Source organism: Thermobia domestica, chromosome 7 (genome assembly GCF_964235325.1).
Source record: "Thermobia domestica chromosome 7, izTheDome1.hap1.1, whole genome shotgun sequence".
Classification (NCBI taxonomy): domain Eukaryota; kingdom Metazoa; phylum Arthropoda; class Insecta; order Zygentoma; family Lepismatidae; genus Thermobia; species Thermobia domestica.
The window spans coordinates 119797244-119818545 of record NC_137460.1 but is presented as its reverse complement, the minus strand read 5'-3'; the positions used below and the strand labels follow the sequence as shown (position 1 = coordinate 119818545).

General features: G+C 34.9%; 1 protein-coding gene across 1 annotated transcript in view; it reads left to right on the top strand.

Annotated features, from left to right (window-relative positions):
• LOC145688930 (uncharacterized) overlaps positions 1 to 19630 on the top strand; it is a 366369-nt gene extending 346739 nt beyond the window's left edge. Inside the window, exon 5 of the mRNA XM_081763096.1 lies at positions 16486 to 19630. The gene's annotated coding sequence lies outside the window, so the exon portion shown is untranslated. The remainder of the gene's footprint in view (positions 1 to 16485) is intronic.
• The last annotated feature ends 1672 nt before the right edge of the window (positions 19631 to 21302 follow it).

Genomic DNA, 21302 nt, shown 5'->3' with positions numbered 1-21302 from the left:
AATGAACAAGAACGATATTCTCTTCAACAGTAAGAAATTTCGAAAACAAGGTCCATTTTAAGGAATATGATATTTCAGGTATTAAAAGGGCAATTTCTCAGTTTTCACCCATTTTCTTTATTCCACCATTACAATCATTCTCATCATTCCTGTCTCACGAACAACCATATATTAATGGTTGGCCATTAGTCGGCTAACTGTGGAAGCTGACTGGCCGATACCAACATCGTCCTGAGAGAGAGAGAGCCCAGTAGTGGATATTCGTCGTATATTACAGAATAAATTATGATAACATCAATAAGCTTGTCTCCTGAAAAAGTTGAAACAAATGAGATACACTCCTTTGTCTCTTAGAAGGACGAATTGATTCTGAATAAATTGAGAAATGATAATTTTGTACAATATCGTGAATCGATCCGACTTACCAGAGATAACTTATAGGTTAGGTTAGGTTAGGTTAGGTTAATTGTTACATGGCATAATTGTGTGACGTAAGGCAGAAAGATTTTGTTTCACTTTTCCTTTTTTATTTCTTTCAGTTCTTCTCTTTCTTCTTGTTACTGTTCTTTCATAACCACAGGTAAGGAGTAGCTTATTCGATCCTCAATTTGTGTTACATTACTTAAATTAAATGAAGTTGAAATTGTTCAAATGATTTTGGAACATCCTATATCCTAAGCTTCTGCAATGCACCGGGAATTTGAGGGACTAGCTATTGTTGGATTTCGTTCACTCAGCTTCTTGCTTTTTGTCTGTTATTAGTGCTGTCTACGTCATACGACAAAAATAAAGATGCAGAACGTCAGAGATAATCAACGTGCCATTCTAAAGATTTAAGACGAAAGTGACAATGAGCCTAATTACGAAAGTATTTTCAGTGGTGACAGGAATAATTATGAACCTCAGGGAAATGAAGACGATTAATAGCAAAGGCTGTGTTGTCTGTAGTAATAGAAATGTGAAAGGAGAGAGAGGGTAAATGGGCTTTATTGCAAGAAATGTTCCAGGAAACCGGGACTACATCCAAGAGAATGTTCAGAAAAATACCACACCCTGAAAAAATACAAACAAAACACCGAAATACAACACTCAGAACAGTCATTTGTAATATAAACTATAATCTCTATGAGTTAATTAAAGAGTTTGAATAACTTCTACCAAAAAAGAAAAAAACTTCTTTCATACTGTTGTCTGAGAAATAGAAAATTTCAAGGACTACTTGATGCATCAACATCAATATTGGCCAGAATATAGAGGAACGATTGAAAAAAAAATAGTTCGTTGATGGTGTGATCCATTCAATTAATGTTGATCTCAAGATATGGATAATCACGGTTCTCCACTTATCATTATAGGAATAATTATAGATATCATCCTTGCGTGATAGACTGTCCACAGTGCTATTGAGATTAGCGGGTAAATATTATACTTAGCATACAAAATACTAATCTGTCCATGAAGTACAAACATAAAATAAAACTAAATGACTTTGTATTCGACAAATGTAGTCCTTAAAACTTTATATTGTGAAGTATTTATCATCTTAAGTCATTCTTCAGTTACTTTGAAATAAAAGACTATATTTAAGACTAGGCTTGGTAAAAATTATCTTGTTAAGGAGCTCGGTTTACTAACACCTAAAACAAATTCCAATCACGTTGTGTATCCTATTTGTTCTGTATTCATGTTAGTCTTTATTATTTACAAATGAACTTTGAAATTTAATACGTGCACTTACTATTTCTGAGAGAATAAATATAAGTGCATGGTGTAGAAAGGATAGAAAAAATGCAAGTCGAAAGATGTAAATCTAGGAACTTTCAGACAGAATCACATGCAAACGAAACCCTGCTTTTTATATTAAAAATGTATTGGCATGTTGCCGTGGTTGGTTGTGACTCCTTTTATCAAGATAATGCAGTGACTTCAATCTACTACAATTATCCTTCTCTTTACTTTTCTCTCTTTATTTATCCCAGCTAGTCACAACAACCCATGCACAACACGCTCAGCATAGCCTCTATCGCGGCTGGGAAGCGACAGATTTTACAAATCAGCTCCATAAGCTAATGTAAGCAAATGTGTAACTCAAAAATAGCAATTAAATATTCTGGATTTTTAAATTAAAACTAACCAAGAAAAGAGTATATATGAAATGGTAACTTATAAATTATACGTGCATGCACGAACCAACATTACTATTCAGCGTATATTATATAAAGTCAAAAATTATACCAATGGAGGTGGCTTTATTGACAATCACTGTCTAGTATTCTTTTATAGTTACCACAAATTCGTCCACAAAGTCCACGATTGTCCTTAGCGGCACAATCGAAGGCAACAACACAGTCCACAGGTTTGTTCGTTCGGTGAGGCCCCTGAAGGAGGCTCAATCTTCTAACTGTCTCCAAGCCACGTACGAATGCATTGTCCGTGTAGAAAAAATGGCTGTATTAGAATGTACACAAACCAAAGCAATTATTCCATCGTATTGTTCTGCCCACGAGGTTTCGTAGTGAGAAAATAACGTTCAGTACATACACTCGATTAGATACACACTTTTAAAATAGTACACCCAAACTGCACTTCTGAGTATCACTCTGCCATGGACACTAGGATCCGTCAAACTTGGATTCGAATACACGAATTGTGAATCTTCACTAACAAAACGCCGCTCATAAGCGAGAAAACTCACTCCAATATCCGAATATACACTTTCAATTCTCAAGTTAATATCTCGTCTTTAAATACTCAACACAAGCAATGGGGAGTTCACTTAACACAACATTATATAATGAAACTTGGGACATTATATGTTATTACATTATACATTATACGTTATACATTATACATTATTTATTATGTTGTAACCTACCATGCGATACTACATATTCACTACTTGCCTATGTTGATGCTGACCACAACGATTCCATCTATATTGTTCATATCGCAGACGTGGCTTTTGTGGCCTTGAAAATGCTGTCACTGCTGGACACTGCCTCCTCGGTCCACAAAACATGGTTAGTGTGTGGCAACTTTCTGCAATTTGTATGGGTGCAGACCCTCGTGCTGAAGAACGCGGAACACATTGTTATGGCAGGCTTCTCTCAGACGGACAATATCAATACCAATTCCAGAATGATCCCATACCGGGTAAACCATATCTTCTTTAAATTGTACCGTACACACACTCCGAGGTCTTTCGAAGTCCCACTTAGGGGGTAGTACAGAGCAAATTTTACATAGTGGAGTATCAACTGTTGGAAAGAGTGTAGTGCTAGTAACCACCTACTGGGAAAACGTTCATGGTACTAACATCATGCTTCACGATTTTTTCGGTGTGTCTCTACATACACAAGATACATATCAACAAGCTCGTGCGTAGAATGCTTCGCCATTGTCTTTATCACAATCTGACAGACTACAGGAAGAACTTTTTTTAACACTCGAATTTTAGCACACAGGGGTCCAGGTAGTGGGTTGCAAATCGAAATAGAGCACTGGATTACGTCCTCCACGAACAATACTTCTTGGTATATTTCAACCAGATACACATGACTTGCTAAATTCAATATGTGACACGAAGAATAGATAAGACGATCAACAGTCAACTACACTCTTTAGGTACCATCCATTAGTGCTAAGATGCAGTGCCTTCAGCAGAGCTTTCTGTATCAGTTAACTGAAATAATTGCATTGAACTTTAGCGGCATACCGCTATTTAGGGTCGCATTTCTTCAAACCTCTATTTGTTCCTTTCTTTAACACGTGTTTCCTTGGTTTTTCATTTGGAATCATGTCTCAGAAGTAGAGAAACATGCGATATTGTGTAACTTTTATTTTTTGTAACACAATGAAACTTGTGCCCAATAGCTAATATTGTAGTTTTATTTTCTTACTTTTCTAGTGTGTGACGGTGCCCAAGCGGTGGTAGAGCCTGTAAACAGTTATATTACTTTACTTTTTTAACCACAAAGTGCAATAGCAGATTTTGCTGTATTATGTTCTTATTTGTAGGATGTGTAATTGTTTCCGAGCACTAGTATTACATGTAGACAATTGTTGTCCATTTTTTTTACTAGCTACATTCCGATCTCACATTATGTGGAATTCTCAATTACTTGTATTTTCCATTGTGGATCCCTGGCTTTGTTTCAGAGTCCCCTTGCTCACTTTCAACTGAGCCTCAATTGCTGTACCATTGTATTTGTCAGACAAAACTGTCTTGTCATCTTTCCAACCGATATTGTTATTTTTATTACTTCTTACATTATTACGTTTTAAACATAATGTACGGCGAAATTCGCACACCCAAAAATAATGGTGCAGCAATTGAGGCACAAGTTTCAAATGCGCAAAGGGACTCTGAAAAGTGAGGAATCCGCAATAGAAATTAAAGAAATTAAAAACTATGTTTCACATAATGTTGAGATTGGAATGAAGCCAATAGAAACTATAAAATAATTTCTACATGTTTCACTACTGCTCAGATACCGTCACCCACCCGAAAATAAGAAAATAACACTGCAAATCAGCTATTGCACATTAGTCACATTGTGGTACAAGAAAGCAAAAGTAACACAATATTTGACATGTCCCACTACTGCTGAGACATCATTCCATATGGAACAACAAAAGGGGAAATCCAGGAAAAAGCATGTTAAAGAAACGAACAAGTTCAGATTTGAGGCAATTTGCCCGAAAATGACACACTGCAATCAAAGTAAGCTGATTTTTGATAAGCGATGCAGAAAGCTAGGAGTTTAGATCTCCTATTATGCCTTACCTTGGTAGATATTATGTAGAGAATGTAGTCAATCCTTGATCCCTATGTTTGTTATTCGTTTCATAATTTGAGTTTAGTCTCGTGTGTGTGGGGGAGCTAAATTCTGAAAGAAGGGTGGTATTATGCATATTGTGTATAGAAAGACGCACCAAAATAGCCATTAAGGTTAATTTTAGAAACGTTTTCCTGATACCAATTTAAACGCTCTTTCCAAACCTTGATACTCCACTACGTGAAACTGGCTCTCTTCTACCACGTAAGGTTGCGAAAACATCCCCACTCTTTGCAGGTGTGATTTAAACAGGGCGTGTTGAACGCAATGCACGACCATTCTGGCAGCAGCACACGTCCCACTGCTTGTCCGACACAAACTCATTATACCAATGTCTTCCACGTTCTTCAGGAGGGTTTATACTCATACTAATTGCAGAACGTCCATACCATATTGCCCACCGGTAGTAGAAATGTTCAACTTGCGTACATGTAAATCAAGAATGTGGTATAGTGTTCTCCAGCATAAGCAGTAGCACTTTGCTTTATGCGGAACTGATAGGGCTTACAAACACTGGTATACTCAAAGACGTTGTTGAAAATATTCATCATTGACTTCAATACAGAGATGTTAGAATGAATGGTACGCTTCGAATGTCTGCTACGCATAAAATCCTCTGGCATGTTCCTATTTGTCCCAGTAGAAGCTGTTACATAAGCAATGCTAAAGACCACTTTACACAGCATTTTGTTTCACTAGCCTTTTAATTTGTCCCCATACAAAGAAATCATGTGGCATGAGGTGAAGAAGTGAGGTTACTACAGACTGATCCATCCTTACCAATGCAAATGTCGTTAAGTGCTGCTGAGGCTCGCCGGTGAAATGCGCTTGGGGGTCGTCCTGTTAAAACCAGGTACATTATCATCTTACCAGTGGCACGTTTTCCGAAACGTTCAGGCAATGCGTACTATAGAAACACTCAATAATTGTCATTATACAAAGTAGTGGGCAAAATGTAGGGTTTATTATGTTGTAACCTACCATGCGATACTACATATTCACTACTTGCCTATGTTGATGCTGACCACAACGATTCCATCTATATTGTTCATATCGCAGACGTGGCTTTTGTGGCCTTGAAAATGCTGTCACTGCTGGACACTGCCTCCTCGGTCCACAAAACATGGTTAGTGTGTGGCAACTTTCTGCAATTTGTATGGGTGCAGACCCTCGTGCTGAAGAACGCGGAACACATTGTTATGGCAGGCTTCTCTCAGACGGACAATATCAATACCAATTCCAGAATGATCCCATACCGGGTAAACCATATCTTCTTTAAATTGTACCGTACACACAGTCCGAGGTCTTTCGAAGTCCCACTTAGGGGGTAGTACAGAGCAAATTTTACATAGTGGAGTATCAACTGTTGGAAAGAGTGTAGTGCTAGTAACCACCTACTGGGAAAACGTTCATGGTACTAACATCATGCTTCACGATTTTTTCGGTGTGTCTCTACATACACAAGATACATATCAACAAGCTCGTGCGTAGAATGCTTCGCCATTGTCTTTATCACAATCTGACAGACTACAGGAAGAACTTTTTTTAACACTCGAATTTTAGCACACAGGGGTCCAGGTAGTGGGTTGCAAATCGAAATAGAGCACTGGATTACGTCCTCCACGAACAATACTTCTTGATATATTTCAACCAGATACACATGACTTGCTAAATTCAATATGTGACACGAAGAATAGATAAGACGATCAACAGTCAACTACACTCTTTAGGTACCATCCATTAGTGCTAAGATGCAGTGCCTTCAGCAGAGCTTTCTGTATCAGTTAACTGAAATAATTGCATTGAACTTTAGCGGCATACCGCTATTTAGGGTCGCATTTCTTCAAACCTCTATTTGTTCCTTTCTTTAACACGTGTTTCCTTGGTTTTTCATTTGGAATCATGTCTCAGAAGTAGAGAAACATGCGATATTGTGTAACTTTTATTTTTTGTAACACAATGAAACTTGTGCCCAATAGCTAATATTGTAGTTTTATTTTCTTACTTTTCTAGTGTGTGACGGTGCCCAAGCGGTGGTAGAGCCTGTAAACAGTTATATTACTTTACTTTTTTAACCACAAAGTGCAATAGCAGATTTTGCTGTATTATGTTCTTATTTGTAGGATGTGTAATTGTTTCCGAGCACTAGTATTACATGTAGACAATTGTTGTCCATTTTGTTTACTAGCTACGTTCCGATCTCACATTATGTGGAATTCTCAATTACTTGTATTTTCCATTGTGGATCCCTGGCTTTGTTTCAGAGTCCCCTTGCTCACTTTCAACTGAGCCTCAATTGCTGTACCATTGTATTTGTCAGACAAAACTGTCTTGTCATCTTTCCAACCGATATTGTTATTTTTATTACTTCTTACATTATTACGTTTTAAACATAATGTACGGCGATATTCGAATGCCTTCTACTCGAAAATCGTGCCACTTTCTACATTTTCTGTCATGAAAAATTTGTCTTATTTACTAGTAAAATCATATTCTAAATGCTCTAACATATATTTTTCCACAACCTCTCTCTCTCTCTCTCTTTCTATATATATATATATAAACTTACATTTATATCTAATTGTATTAATAATATTGCTATACATTTGACTTGTCAAGTGTGTGTGGATAATATAATCTTTTATTACGTGTACTGAAAATTCGATTGCTTCAGTAGATGTGAGAACATTCTGACGCCATTGGTTGACTATTTCTGTTGAAGATGGGTAAATATGTATAAGTACGTGTTAACATGGCTCTAGTTCGTTTTGAACTGAAGTCGTAGTACGGAAAATAAAGTCCGGGAAACGGAGGAAATGTGTATAGCCATTAGCGCGCCTCCAGAATTTATTTCTTAAGGAAAAGCGAGATAGAAACATTTACCCATAACGCTATTTACACCACATTTTCTTCAAAATAGCTGTTCACACACATAATTCAAGAGATATGGTTTTCAATAATATTTATGGTCATTTTCCCTTCAGACTGTACTACGAAAGCCAATCCTAATATCTAACGTAAACTTGGCGTAATATCGTTTGTGTTGATCATAAATATTCGATTGCTCAAACACACACACGCATATATGCTATGTTTCAAACGGATTTTCGTGAGCCAAGATAAAAGATGTTATTTATAGTTCTCCTTTAATCCGTGTACGACGTTTTCTTTCCTTCTTTCTTTCTTTCTTTCTTTCTTTCTTTCTTTCTTTCTTGGTGTTCTGTTGAAGGACAAATGATTGCAAGTTTTCATCTTCAACTTAGTAGGTAATTTCAATGTAACTTTAAGTGTTATAGGTTGTCGTTTCACATTACAATTACGAGCATTAATATCTAGGGTATTTCTAGTGATGATTAAATTGGTACAGTTCCTGAATATAGTGCGAAATAACTGGGTTCCATTGGAGATGACAAATACGAACTTGGCGTACAACAACTTTTCAGGAACAATTAAAGAGGGCCCACGATTAACTCGAACACTTCAGTAATATAATGTTAGCTAATTAAGATCCTGTTAATGTTTATCAGACGCCAGTGGAAACGGAATTAAATAACATTAAATAACTTAACACACAGTAACGGATCCCTAGCAATAGAGCCGAGCGCTCTTTCGCTGAACCATGTCCCTTAAAATGTCACGATATGTGACAAAACCGAACGGTGCGCTCGGAAAGTTTATCTGCTCAACAACTCTCAGATTTTTCTTTCATTCTTTGTGTGTGTTCATGGTGCAACTGATTGACACTTAACTGCCATTAAAAAATATCTATATTAATGGGATGCAGTATATATACATTTTGGAGATTAAAACCTGCACCTTTTGATTGCAATACTAAATAGAATTCTAACTATATCTCCCTACAAAAATCTTTGAAGGGTGTTTTTCAATTTAGCGTTATTTAGGTACGTAGTAATTAAGAACATTGTAATCTACTGAGGCTTTAATTAAAATGTAGGTCAAAAGAGTTAAACATAATGTTCGTCTTAATGGAACAATTTTCATTCAGACACGAGAAAATGCATTACTGAATTGCATAAGTAAGTCTACCGCAGTGATGTAACCTTGATATGTAACCATATTTGTAAGCATAATAAAACACCTTTTCCAATCATAAAATAATAAAAAAAGGATTTCGATTTCTCTGGCCAGACTATTACCTGAATATAATATATTTTAATTCTTAAATGAGTGGCTGAATATTCAGAATTTAAATTATTTAATTTAAAATCCTTCCTTTTAACAGTTTTGATGTTCGCGTACTAACGTAATTTTGTTCCAAATTATTGGGAAGAAAGTTATTAATTTATTAAAACGAAACAAAATTAGGATAGGGACAAAAGAAAACAAGGGATTAGAAGAGAATAAGTTTTAAGGAATTATACCCTACTAGGCAGGTCCGGTATCTCGAAGTTCTATAAGCAAACTGCTGGTAATAAAAAAACAAAAAATCTTCTCTAATATTTTAACTCACGTTTCAGCCGTCATCACGACATCTTCCATATGTATACTCTTGCTTTTATTAACATTTAATAAATCATATAACTCTAAGAACATTCCAAAGCAGGGAAATTTTCAAATCGTGGTTCAGTTTCCACGAGCTATTTCCAGTATGACCCCTCTACATACATTTGAATTCACAGAAAAGAAAGATGGAAGGGGGATACGACGACAAGACTTTCTTCGTATCGGCTTATCTAAAAAGATCACTACACCGAAGTCATTGATCGAAAATAACAAAGCTAACATGTTTATAAAAAGTCCAGCTAAAATAAGAAATTAAAAACTGCAAGAAAATGTGAATAACTCCTCGAATAGAGAAAACCATTGGTCAGACTAGTACTAATATACTAGAAATAGTTAAATAGCTTGGAATAAAAAATACTAGAATAACATTTATTTCCGAAAATGTGACAACGCATTACCATGTAGGTATCGATCTGCTCAATGGAAGTAAACACGAAATAACAGATAACGTAACCCTTCATCCATGCTCGAAATCCGAATGTCCCTAAAGTCTATATATCATGTGTAGGGTTTAATTTTTACCACTTCATACGTCTGCATATATAAATACGTTTTCTTCTCCATCATCATGTTACTCACCTCGAATAATGTGCTCCGGGAAGGAATAAGAAACAAGAGAATATGTTACACCCTTGATTCTAATCAAATAACATGAAGGCTAGTGATAATAGACAAGATTAACGACTACATCGCAGGGAGCCCTTTGAAACACTCAAGGGAGTGAGCACATCGAATTAGGAACCCATGTTAAAATTGTATATTTTTCTGACATTTTATACTCTAAACATGACATATAACACTCTCACATATAAATATACTCGTATATTTACAAGCAAAGCTCCTGCAATTTTTATTACGTTAATTTGTAGCCCGAACCTTTTAACTTTTACCAAAGGGAAGCAATCCTCATATCAATTTTCACTATTTCTTAAGGCGAATCGTTGTACTTTCTAAATTCCACAAAGCATAGCTCAACGTGGTATGTCCAACAGACCAGCTTTCTTCACTATAGAGTGTCCAGTGCTTGGCTTAAAGTGACTCCCAAAATCTTAGCTCAATAGGTGCACGATATATTCTTTAAAATTGTATTATCAAAGTCACAAGAGTCACTAAATTTTAGCATTTTCACCGATTTTTCTTACGCCGATAGAATAGAGTTGATGATATATTCATCCGTCCTATTAGATAATCATAGCGTCGGTCTAACGCTACTCTCACGCGCAGTCCCCAAGCTGCCTTCGAAAATGTTTCGCATTTTCGCCTCTGATTCGATTTGCAAGCATAATTTGCGGAGAATCTCTCAGGAAACTGTTGCTATCCAAACGGAAAGAAGAAAAGAAAATTTACGGTACCACTTACGGACGATCGAAAATCGGTCGCGTTACATCCTGAAAATCTGAACGTTCTTACTGCAGCTTATATAGGATAAAAGATGTGCAATGCAACACCATTTCCAAATAGCCAATATATATGTATGTTGATATTTTATAACAAATAGATAACTGTCTTCGTATTAATCATGTGTTCTCTCTATTTTAAATTTTAAGTTAATCATCTTAACTGAAACTATCAAGGGTGAATTTAAAAAATAAATTTTGAAGGAATTTTTCTATTATTATTATACTATAATTACTACGTGTTAATTAACTACTTAATTAATTTGAGAGAAAACAACTAGCAACTGACTTAGAATCTAGTTTTTATAGCGTAAATTTGATATTTTTGTCGGGTTCCTCTCGGAATATCATCTTTAAATTGACTTTCAATACCCTAAAACCTTATTTCTTCTGAATAACATATGAGAATTATCGTTACATTTTAAAGAGAAGGCCTGAAGCGTAAACACGTGAACTCGACATTGAAACTTGAACATACTTGAACAAAGGTAGCTATACCACAATAATACTTACTGTTAGTCAACAAATCTTCCAATCAAATTTTTACCTGTTCTGTAGTTTAGCGGTTAGCGTACGCGTCTTTGGCGTGGGAGACTCGGGTTCGATTCCTGGCGGGAATTCATGTGGTTCGAATTCCACTTTAATCAGTAGGTCCCAATTCTCATATAGCCTCACTGCTGAAAGGGACGCTAAACTATAATAAACTCTACTCAACTCCTTCCACTCTTCTTCTTAGTCTAATGGCCACAGTGCATACTAATGGGTCATCGGGTTCTGCATGGATCACACTACAGAGGTCAGACCGCACTTTAACTCGTTTAGCTTCTTACGTATTGTACGAAATGAGGGAAATATTTCGTGAGCTATTCAGGTCAAAGCTGGCATAGATGCCAAAAATAGTTATTTCAAGTTTATTATTTCAACAGTTACTTACCTGCGGCAAATCTATCCCTACGGTCAACAAATGTTTTTCCTTGCCACATGAGGATAGGCAATTATCGTTATGATAAATGTTTTTAAAATTATTTTTCTGCTAAACAGTACTAGCAATTATAATGTTTGTGTATGTTGATATTAGCGTTTTCTCCGTTAATCTATGAGTTGCTGATAGAAAAAAGAAATATACAGAACCACAAGATCATTTTCAAACTAATGTAGTGCAATTTGTGGTGCATTCATTTACTTCGAATGTCATTTAAATAATTCCTGAATCTTTAACATATAAACTCATGGGATTACGACATTTTAGTTGATCTAGTACAAATTTAGTACCGTTTAAAGATATGGGCAAACATTCAAAAACTACATACGGAAGACCAAATATATTGCAATTGTTTCCTTTACATTTTTGAAAACATATGGGAGAAATCTATTTGCTGAATTATATAAAATATACTAAATATAATTACGTTTGTGTCAACGGAACCAATAGGTTTACATCGTTTGTTTACCGTTTCAAATATTTTCCAGGCGACTACCAAACTGTTTCAACCTCTGAAGAGAGAGATTGTAGATTCTCGCAGATATTTAACAGTCAACTTGCATGTTATTTGGTACGCGTTGCTTCTCCAACACTCTTTTGCGATTCTAGCGTTGATACGTATAGAATGATTGATCGTTGCTTTAGTGATACAATTAAATGCTATCTTTTATCCGTTAGAAGGCACTAGTTCATTCTGTCTTGAATACAGAACATAGTGAATAAGAAGGATATTTTAACATACATTTAGAAGATTTTCCAAAGTACGTCGTGTATTTAGCGGCAGCAAATGCGCTAATGTAGAGAAATCGTCACTGCCCTGACGTAAACAATAACTATTGACATAATGATTTATAATATATTCACACCTGTACTAGTTTTTTAATCTCACAAAATCTTTGCTAATCTCTCTGATTGAAAAATAAAGTACACTAGACTCTTTCTTAACCGCCCAATCTTTAGCTGTTCGTCGAGTTAACCGCCTATCTTTCAAGAAATGACTTATTTTCATTGTCAGCCGCGCTCGGTGATTTGCAACAGTATACCTTATTCAATCTTGTATGTTCGATCACATTTTTCTTTTAGTTTTGTGTTCTTCAACCAATATAAGTAAACTATAAATAAAAGTGTGGTTTGTGTAATAAATTAGTATGTTTTTATTAGTGTGTTTTATTCAGTATACAGTGTTTCGTTTACCTTACTGTCACTGAAGCCGCTTGCAGTACTAATTTGTGATTTTCACAATTAGATTTATTGATTTATAATATTGTAAGCCTCGTTTAACTATCATAGAGATGTTATACAATTTAGGGACTACAAAATGGTGATTTTAGTTTAAACGGACTTTTTCGCTATGCAGCCAAGGTCTGGTACCTTGGTAGTCGGTGAACAGGTAGTTTATTGTAAATAAAAACAATTAATGGATGACAGTTATGAGAAACACTTTTCTAAGTGACCTTTAACAGGAAACCAAATTGCAAGAAGTGAGCTCAATTTGAAAAATGTAACCCACCAATACCAATGACAATGTATTATTATTATTGCCACTATAACATTTTATTCTTTGTGCTTGCAAGCAATATTTTAATTCAATAATAATAATATTCTTCTATGAATTGAACTGTTTATCAATGCATAATGGTATTATAAATACTTTATTACTTGATCTCTCTCCCCCTCTCTCTCTATCTCTATCTATCTATCTATCTATCTATCTATCTATCTATCTATCTATCTATCTATCTATCTATATGTATATCTATATCTGTCTATCTATATATAGGTCTATATATTCGGGTGTTCTAAAAATTGCACCCACGGACCACAGAGCACTATTCTACGGGTCAAAATAAAGCGAGAACATTATGTGATGGAATCCCTCCGGAGCCTCCTTCAGCCACTATGAGGAATCAAAATTTCACTATGTGGCAACATCGCATATTAGCTTTTAACCATTAGCATAGTTCTACAAATCAATCAAACAGTTATATCGGTTATTAAGGTAATAAGTAGTGTTAGTGTCAACATCTATTAACTGTCATCTAGCAAAAGTCGATGTAATTATTTGATGTATGGGTAGGTCTAATCTATAGTTCTTTATCTGCGGGGTTGCCGCATAGTGCAATTCCGTCTCCAGATGAAGACCCGTAAAGAATATATATATATATATATATATATATATATATATATACAGGGTGGTAGTAACTACACCGACAAACTTTGGAAGGTGATTCCTTATATGAAATGAAACAAAAAAGGTCTTATAAACATAGGTCGAAAAACGTCTCACTTCAGAGTTATGAACCGCGGAAAATTCGAAAAATCATGTTTCGAAACGCCCAGTCTTAAAAACTATAGAACCTAAACAAGCGGTTTAAGGAATTATACAGGAAGTAGTATGCGAACGATCTAAATATCCATGTTTTACCATCCTCCGTTATCGGCGAAACGAACGCGTTATCAGTACTTAAAGGAGTATCCCTATACCTCAATTTCCTTTTTACAGTTCGTTTCGCCGATAACGGATGATGGTAAAACATGGATATTTAGATAGTTGTCATACTAGTTCCTTTGTAATTCCTTAAATTGGAATCGGAATCGGCTTGGGATCGGTCCTGTAGTTTCTAAGGCAGAGCGTTTCGAAACGTGAATTTTCGAATTTCCGGCGGTTCATAACTCTGAAAGGAGACGGTAAGATTAACATTACCTCCGAATCACCTCCGAAAGTTTGTCGATGGAGTTACCTACCATCCTGGATATATATATATATATATATATATATATATATATATATATATATATATATATAGAGAGAGAGAGAGAGAGAGAGAGAGAGAGAGGGAGGTTTATTTTGACTCGTTGAATAGTTCTCTGTGGTCCGTGGGCGCCAATTTTAGAACACCCGATATATATACAGACATGTTCAAATTATTAGATTCAACATCCAGTTTCTGAATATTTTACTGTCCTTACAATATTACATGAGAAAATACGTTCGAACTTAGTACAAATTACTACTTTGTAACTCTGTCTTAATTTCTTGTGGGTGTGACATACGCTTTTCAATATCAATAAAACACATATGTACGGAACATTCAAATATAATTACTATAAAGTGTGTATATCTAAATTGGAAACAAAAAATAAAATGAAATACTTACAAGAAAATTATATCTCACACAAAGATTAATATTTCTTATGAAATCTCTTATTCTTTATTAAGTGTTTTATTCTTTGTGGCATCCTATGTACGAGTTTAGCACATTTTGCCTTCAATTCAGCATCGTAATACCAGACATTTTTATCTCCTTGATCAATTGAAGTTTGGTTCTAATGTGCTTCTTCTCTAGCTTTTCTTTCATGAAGCTTCAAATGTTTTCAATCGGGTTCATATCAGGACTAGTGCCTGGCCACGGAAGAACACTAATTTCATTGCCCTTGAAGAATTTTGTCACAGCTTTGGCCCGGTGGGATGGGGTTCCATCAGCCACAAAGATGAATTTACGTCATCAAATCAGAGTGCAGTTTGGGAAAGCAGTTCTTCTTGAAGAACTTGTAGGTATTAGTCGTGCTTCAGTGTCCTCTACTATATACAGTCTTCCAGGCCCGAAGACAGAGATCACATCCCAGACCATGACTGAAGTAGGATGCTTCACGGTTTATTCAAGACATTCCAACTTGAATTCTTCCCCGGTCCACGTCGCACATATTGTGAACATTCATCAGACACAAAGATATATGATTCATCACTGAAACACGCTATTCTCCAATCGTCAGCCGTCCAATATTCTAGGGCTCGTGCCCATTCGAGGCGCTTCTTTGCCATGATTGGAGTAGACTCTAATTTTTGTTTTCTTTCTTGACCGTGTGCTTTTATTCCCTCGACACAAAGAACCCTTCGAACACTTTCAGGTCAAATGTCTACGCCATACTCAGCCATTTTTATGCTTACGTCCTTTAGAAGTTGCACTTCCTTTTCCCAGATCCAATCTTTTTAGTTTTCTGATACCTCTTAGCGATAGCTTTGGTTTTCTCCCACACTTCCCAACCCTATTTTGGCTCTTGTTCATTTTAATAGAGATTCTACTCACAGATTTTTGTTCTATCCCAACTCTACTAGTAATGTATTGCCGTGTATATCTTATTTCCACCCGAAGTATTTTGTTAACTTTCATTTTACGCGGAGATAGGTCCTATTCCTATTATGCTTTTCCTATTATGATGCAATTTCAGGACTTTACATCAGAAAAGATTGATACAAAAATCACATCACGATCATTTTAAACTGGTCCATTTGAACTGTTGAAGCTTTGAATGTTGTTAACGTCTTACGACAGCAACCGCAACAATTCAGACTGTAACTTGTTGATAGGAACCACAGTAGCTATCTACAACTGAAACATCATTTTCAGAATTCCTCTCTCCCTCACTAATACCTTCTACTGTTCAACGGTGATTTCACCGCTTCAACTGTACAGTAAACAAATGAAGGATTCTATATTGGTTGTTTAACCATTAAATTAAATGTTATAGAACTCTGAAATTAGGACTCCTACACCAATGTTTCATTTTTCGAGCGTGAGTATAATAATTTGAGCACGTCTGTATATACAGTAGGAATACAGTATTGAATTTTACATAAATACATTCCTTGCAAAACTATATGTGAATATGTATTTAAAAGTGTAGAAACATTTCAATTACATAACGTGAAACTACTGATACATTTTTAAAATTTTTCTTTCAGATGATGGGACAATGTAAATCAACGTCTCGGAATATGCGCCGTATACATCTTTGAATGGATTTTTTTCACACATATATCTCTTCACTGTTATCAAGAATACTTTAGATGACCAGGTTTCTAATGTAACAACATGAGATATTTAAGGAATATAAATTCATTTTGGTAAACATGAAAAATTAAATCTTTTTGTAATTATATTTACTTATTTGAAGAATGGATAGTTATATGATAAAGAAATATTAGCTTTTACATTATAGAAATCAGTTACGTATAAACAATCCATTCCGTACATTCATTCAATAATTAAATCGTAAGAAAATTTTAGTTGGGACAGAAAATAGCACTGAATCAACAAATTAATCCTGAAAACAAATGTCCCAGAAGATACGATTGGAAGAAAATCAAGCAAACATTTATTTAATTTGAATATCTGTATTTTTATGGTTGGATTAAATAAAAGAGAGAAATCTGTCAGATTGAACAGAGATGTAAAATCCAAGAACTTTTGATTTCTAAACAAGATCTTTAATAAATGACATTCTCCCGATATTTTTGAGCTAACAAAAAGAAAAGTATTAAACATACAATTTTTTTATATTCTCTATTTATCAAAGAATCGAATTATTTCCAATAAAACAATAATGTTTAATTATCGTTATTAATGCATTTTGCTCTAAGATAGATTTCGAGGTTATATGGGCAAATTTTGGACTTTCGTGAAAAAGGCTTGCACAGTTTCATCAAGCTCCTTTATTGTTAGGACACGACTAATATTTGATTTGGTATTCGTCATTAAGCATAAGTGAGAATTGAACGTTTTCTTAAAAAGTAATCAACTTCAAGATATGTTTTATGATGGCATTTATATGTTGGAAAACATTTCTTTACAATGTACGTACAACCTCCATGTCTCAGGTATTCCACCATATTGACTTCAATCAATCGAATTAAGGTAGGTTTGTAATGAAACATTTTGCACTCGTAAGACTGACTAACAATACCTCCAAGAATATATTCCACGAAACTTTGTTAATACAACTCCAAAAAGTATAAATGTAATCCAAAGGAAATAAACAAATATATAAAATACATTGTAGGTCTACACATATCTTAAAACTCAGTACACGTACATCATATTCAAAGTGAATAACAAAAGCTATGAGCAAACTGCAAAACAAATTATTAATAAACATTTTTGTTTACTTACCCGCATCCATTGCTGGGGGCACGGTGACTCAATGGTAGAACGCTTACCTCTGTTGCGTTTGGTTCCTGGTTCGATTCCCGTCCAATTAAGTTTGTAGTGGCGTGGACCATGGGTTTCGTCGGGGTACTCCCGTTTCCTCCCACATCCTCATTACACTAATTCCTCCATCATCGTTCACTTGCTTTAATCATAGTCCCCCTTAGCCTAAAGAGCATAATCATGGGACGTTAAACTGAAAGATTTCATTTTATTTTATCATCCATTGTTTCCCACGAACTTTCATCTTTTGCAACATTCTCATTACTATAGCTGTTTCAAGACGTTGACAAAAATCTAACACACAAAGATGCATGAGAATGTTTACTGCAATAACAGTTGATTATATCAACTGATAGAAACACACATTTTACTCATATTTCTATTTTGATTATGTTTTGTGATGCTTTGCATTATCTTTAATATTAATTAACGACAGCTCATTTTTGACAACATAGCTTCGTTAATATTAAGCTTTTCATGTCAATGTTTTTTTTTTTCTTACCAAATACTTTAACGTTCTCATGGCGAAACTACTCAATATATTAGATTGCTCGAAAGCAGTCTTTTCAAACTGGATACTCCGTGAAGTCTCACATTGCTGTCTGAATTCTCATAAACCCCACACACAGAGAGCAAGGAGAAACCAGCAAAAGTTTTGGTAGAAGCCAGCGGTAGCAGATAAACAAAAAGGTTTTGAAGATGCACTACTCGTGCATTCATGACTAATCGAACACCTGTCAACCTCGTTTTATTCCATTTTATCTACATCGTTACCTCTCCCATTTTTTTCAGTCTGTTCTTTCCTTCGTGACTCTGATCGTAAAATTCAATTCCCGTGTCGTACATTCGGGAGTTGGAAATTACTTCTCGGAACGACGGTTTTAGCTCTCGTTCTCAACTCAACTCAGATATATATGTGTGTAAAGAGGACAAATATAGCAAATCAAGGAGAGAAAGAGAGAAAAACGAAACACACACACACAGAAAACCTTCTTCTGTATCTTAGCTGTCTTCTAAAATATTTTTTTTAAATATTGTGACTAGTGTAATATCAGAATTTATATTATCTTCATAAATGATAATGCTTCTATAATGTTTTTAAATTTATTTTAAATATAAATTACGTTAGCTATTAATCTATAGTAATGTCAATTGTCTAAAACGAGAAAACCTAGAAATGAAACAGGTAGCAATGCAGAAATATCTGTTCACTGTGTTGACCAACGACAGGGAGTAACAAGTAGTTACCCCAGCTTTAATTTCTTTGAAGGGGGCAAACGGAGGGCAGATATACGTATATTTTTTGGGGCATCTATTTTTTGTATACCAAGAATGATAGTTAAATATTATTTGATCTACATAACAATACTACATGACTGCAAGGATAAGTCGGGGGAAGATGTATGTACCGGGAGTTGGGGTGCCCCTTTATCTTGGCCCCCTCTTGCGCCATCACTGTATAATGATATAATTTGATTGGTTTATTGACATAGTTAAATTACCCGACGTTTTGTTTTGAGTTAACTGAATTTCATATATACATACTTTAAGTGCTTGCAATTTCCAATAAAGAACCAGGATAGTTATGTTTTAATGAAGCTTGGTTAAATTTGACATTAATGTGGAAAGCGAATTTGAAGTTAAAAATAAAATATCAATTGTAATGGTTCCTGAATCACATTTTATTTCCCTTCAGACGAAAAAAAATGTGCGTCCGACAGTCAATCTTGGAATTCATTAAGACAAGTATAGCTAAATCTGTATTTTCTTCTTAAATTTGGATATCTGGTCATCTTAAGTATATTATCAAAGGAGTATGTTTAAATTGTATTCTTAAAATAAAAGAAAAACCCAAGTACACAAATAAAATTTTTATGTATGTTTCGTGAATAAAATTACAAAACAAAAAATTAGTGTATTCTTACCCTACTTAATTTTGTAACTAGTTTTGAGTTCTCTCATCTACAGAAGACTCTGAGTTTCCGAGAGCGAACTATTTATGGCCTTTCTTCCCTTTTTCTTCCTTTTGACTTGGTGCTTAGTTTTATACACAATGCTGTTTAAACAATTTTCAATGACAAATAAAGAAGAGGTCTTTTAACACGAAGAAAGAAAACAATTGAGCTAATTTATTTTGTAAAAAAGAGAACCAACAAACATGTAAGTACAGAAAATTGCTGTTTCTTTTGTTACAATTTTAAGTGTGTAGGCCCCTTACTGCTGACAAAAGTTCTTCCAAAGTAGATTTGTGTCTTTTTGGCCATTTTACGGATTATCCGATGATGCCGTGGCGTCCAATTCGAAGGATAAACGGAAGTTTTCTGTAGCCTCCTATATTAAATAATTTGACTGTTTTGTAGAAGAAAGTCCGTATAGAAAATTGTCGTTTCTATAAACAAAACAGAAACACAAAATCATAGTAGTTAGGTACACTATTTATTAGTAATTTGTATTTTGAAGTTACAAGAAAGAATAACAAGTAGTTTAGTTTCACACCTGAATACCCTGGTAGGTATTCCACTTATGTATGCCAAAGCTAAAATATATTTCCCCTTAAGGAAGATTGTGTGTCACAGATCCTGCCTTAGAAAAAGGATTCATTGTTTAGTACCTCTTCTCTCACATTCCTCAACGTAATATAACTGTTTTTTTATCGCAGCAGTAATGGTGTTATCTAGTGCTACAATCACAATACTGTGCTAATGTTTCGTGTTTATTGAAATATTATTTTTAATTTTGTATGTTTTGAGAGCATACCTCTCCTTTACAGCGCAATTTTACAAAAACAAAACATAATAATAACAATAATCCTCTGACTTACTTTTTTTAACCAATCAAGGAAGGGGTTTATATCCTACACGTGCCTTATATTTGCCAACAGGACCAAGTGCTTCTCTATTATTACTGCAAGCAAGTAGACGACAGCACCATCATAATCAATATCTGATCTCGAAAAGAACACACGTCATTACTACCCGAAGTACTACAAGGACCCAGAACGATAGAGCATATTAAGTTGCCGCAACACCTTCGAAGGCATCAGCCTCTTCTGGGACTGGTAACCTTGTCTTATTCTTCTCCTGCTGCACCGAACATGAGAAACCTCCACTCATTCTCTCCAGCTGCTACGGAAAAGAAATGATCCTGACCTCTCTTCAGCTGCTTCGGACAGAAGAAATTACAAGTCTCCAACTACCAAATTAAGGGACTCTATTTTGGTCTCCGGACTCTACTGTATCCCAGCGGAGTTTTATAATAATATTATTGTGTGTAATCATGCCTCTAAGTGCTCCGTCCTGAGCCACTGGTTATAAAAACCATGACAAATAACGGTTAGCGGGATTCGTAATTTCAATGAATAATGTATATGATTTTTAGGTTAGCATTTAAATAATTCCATGAAATACTTATCGGGTTTCATTCTAAATTTTGAGATATTTTTACTATATCTAGCACAAATACTTCTAAAAATTATATTAATCCTCAAACCTCCAAATAAAATTGTGAAAAACTAGGTAATATGGATAATTGAAATAACTGATTTTAACTTGAAAATTGTATAACAAAATTT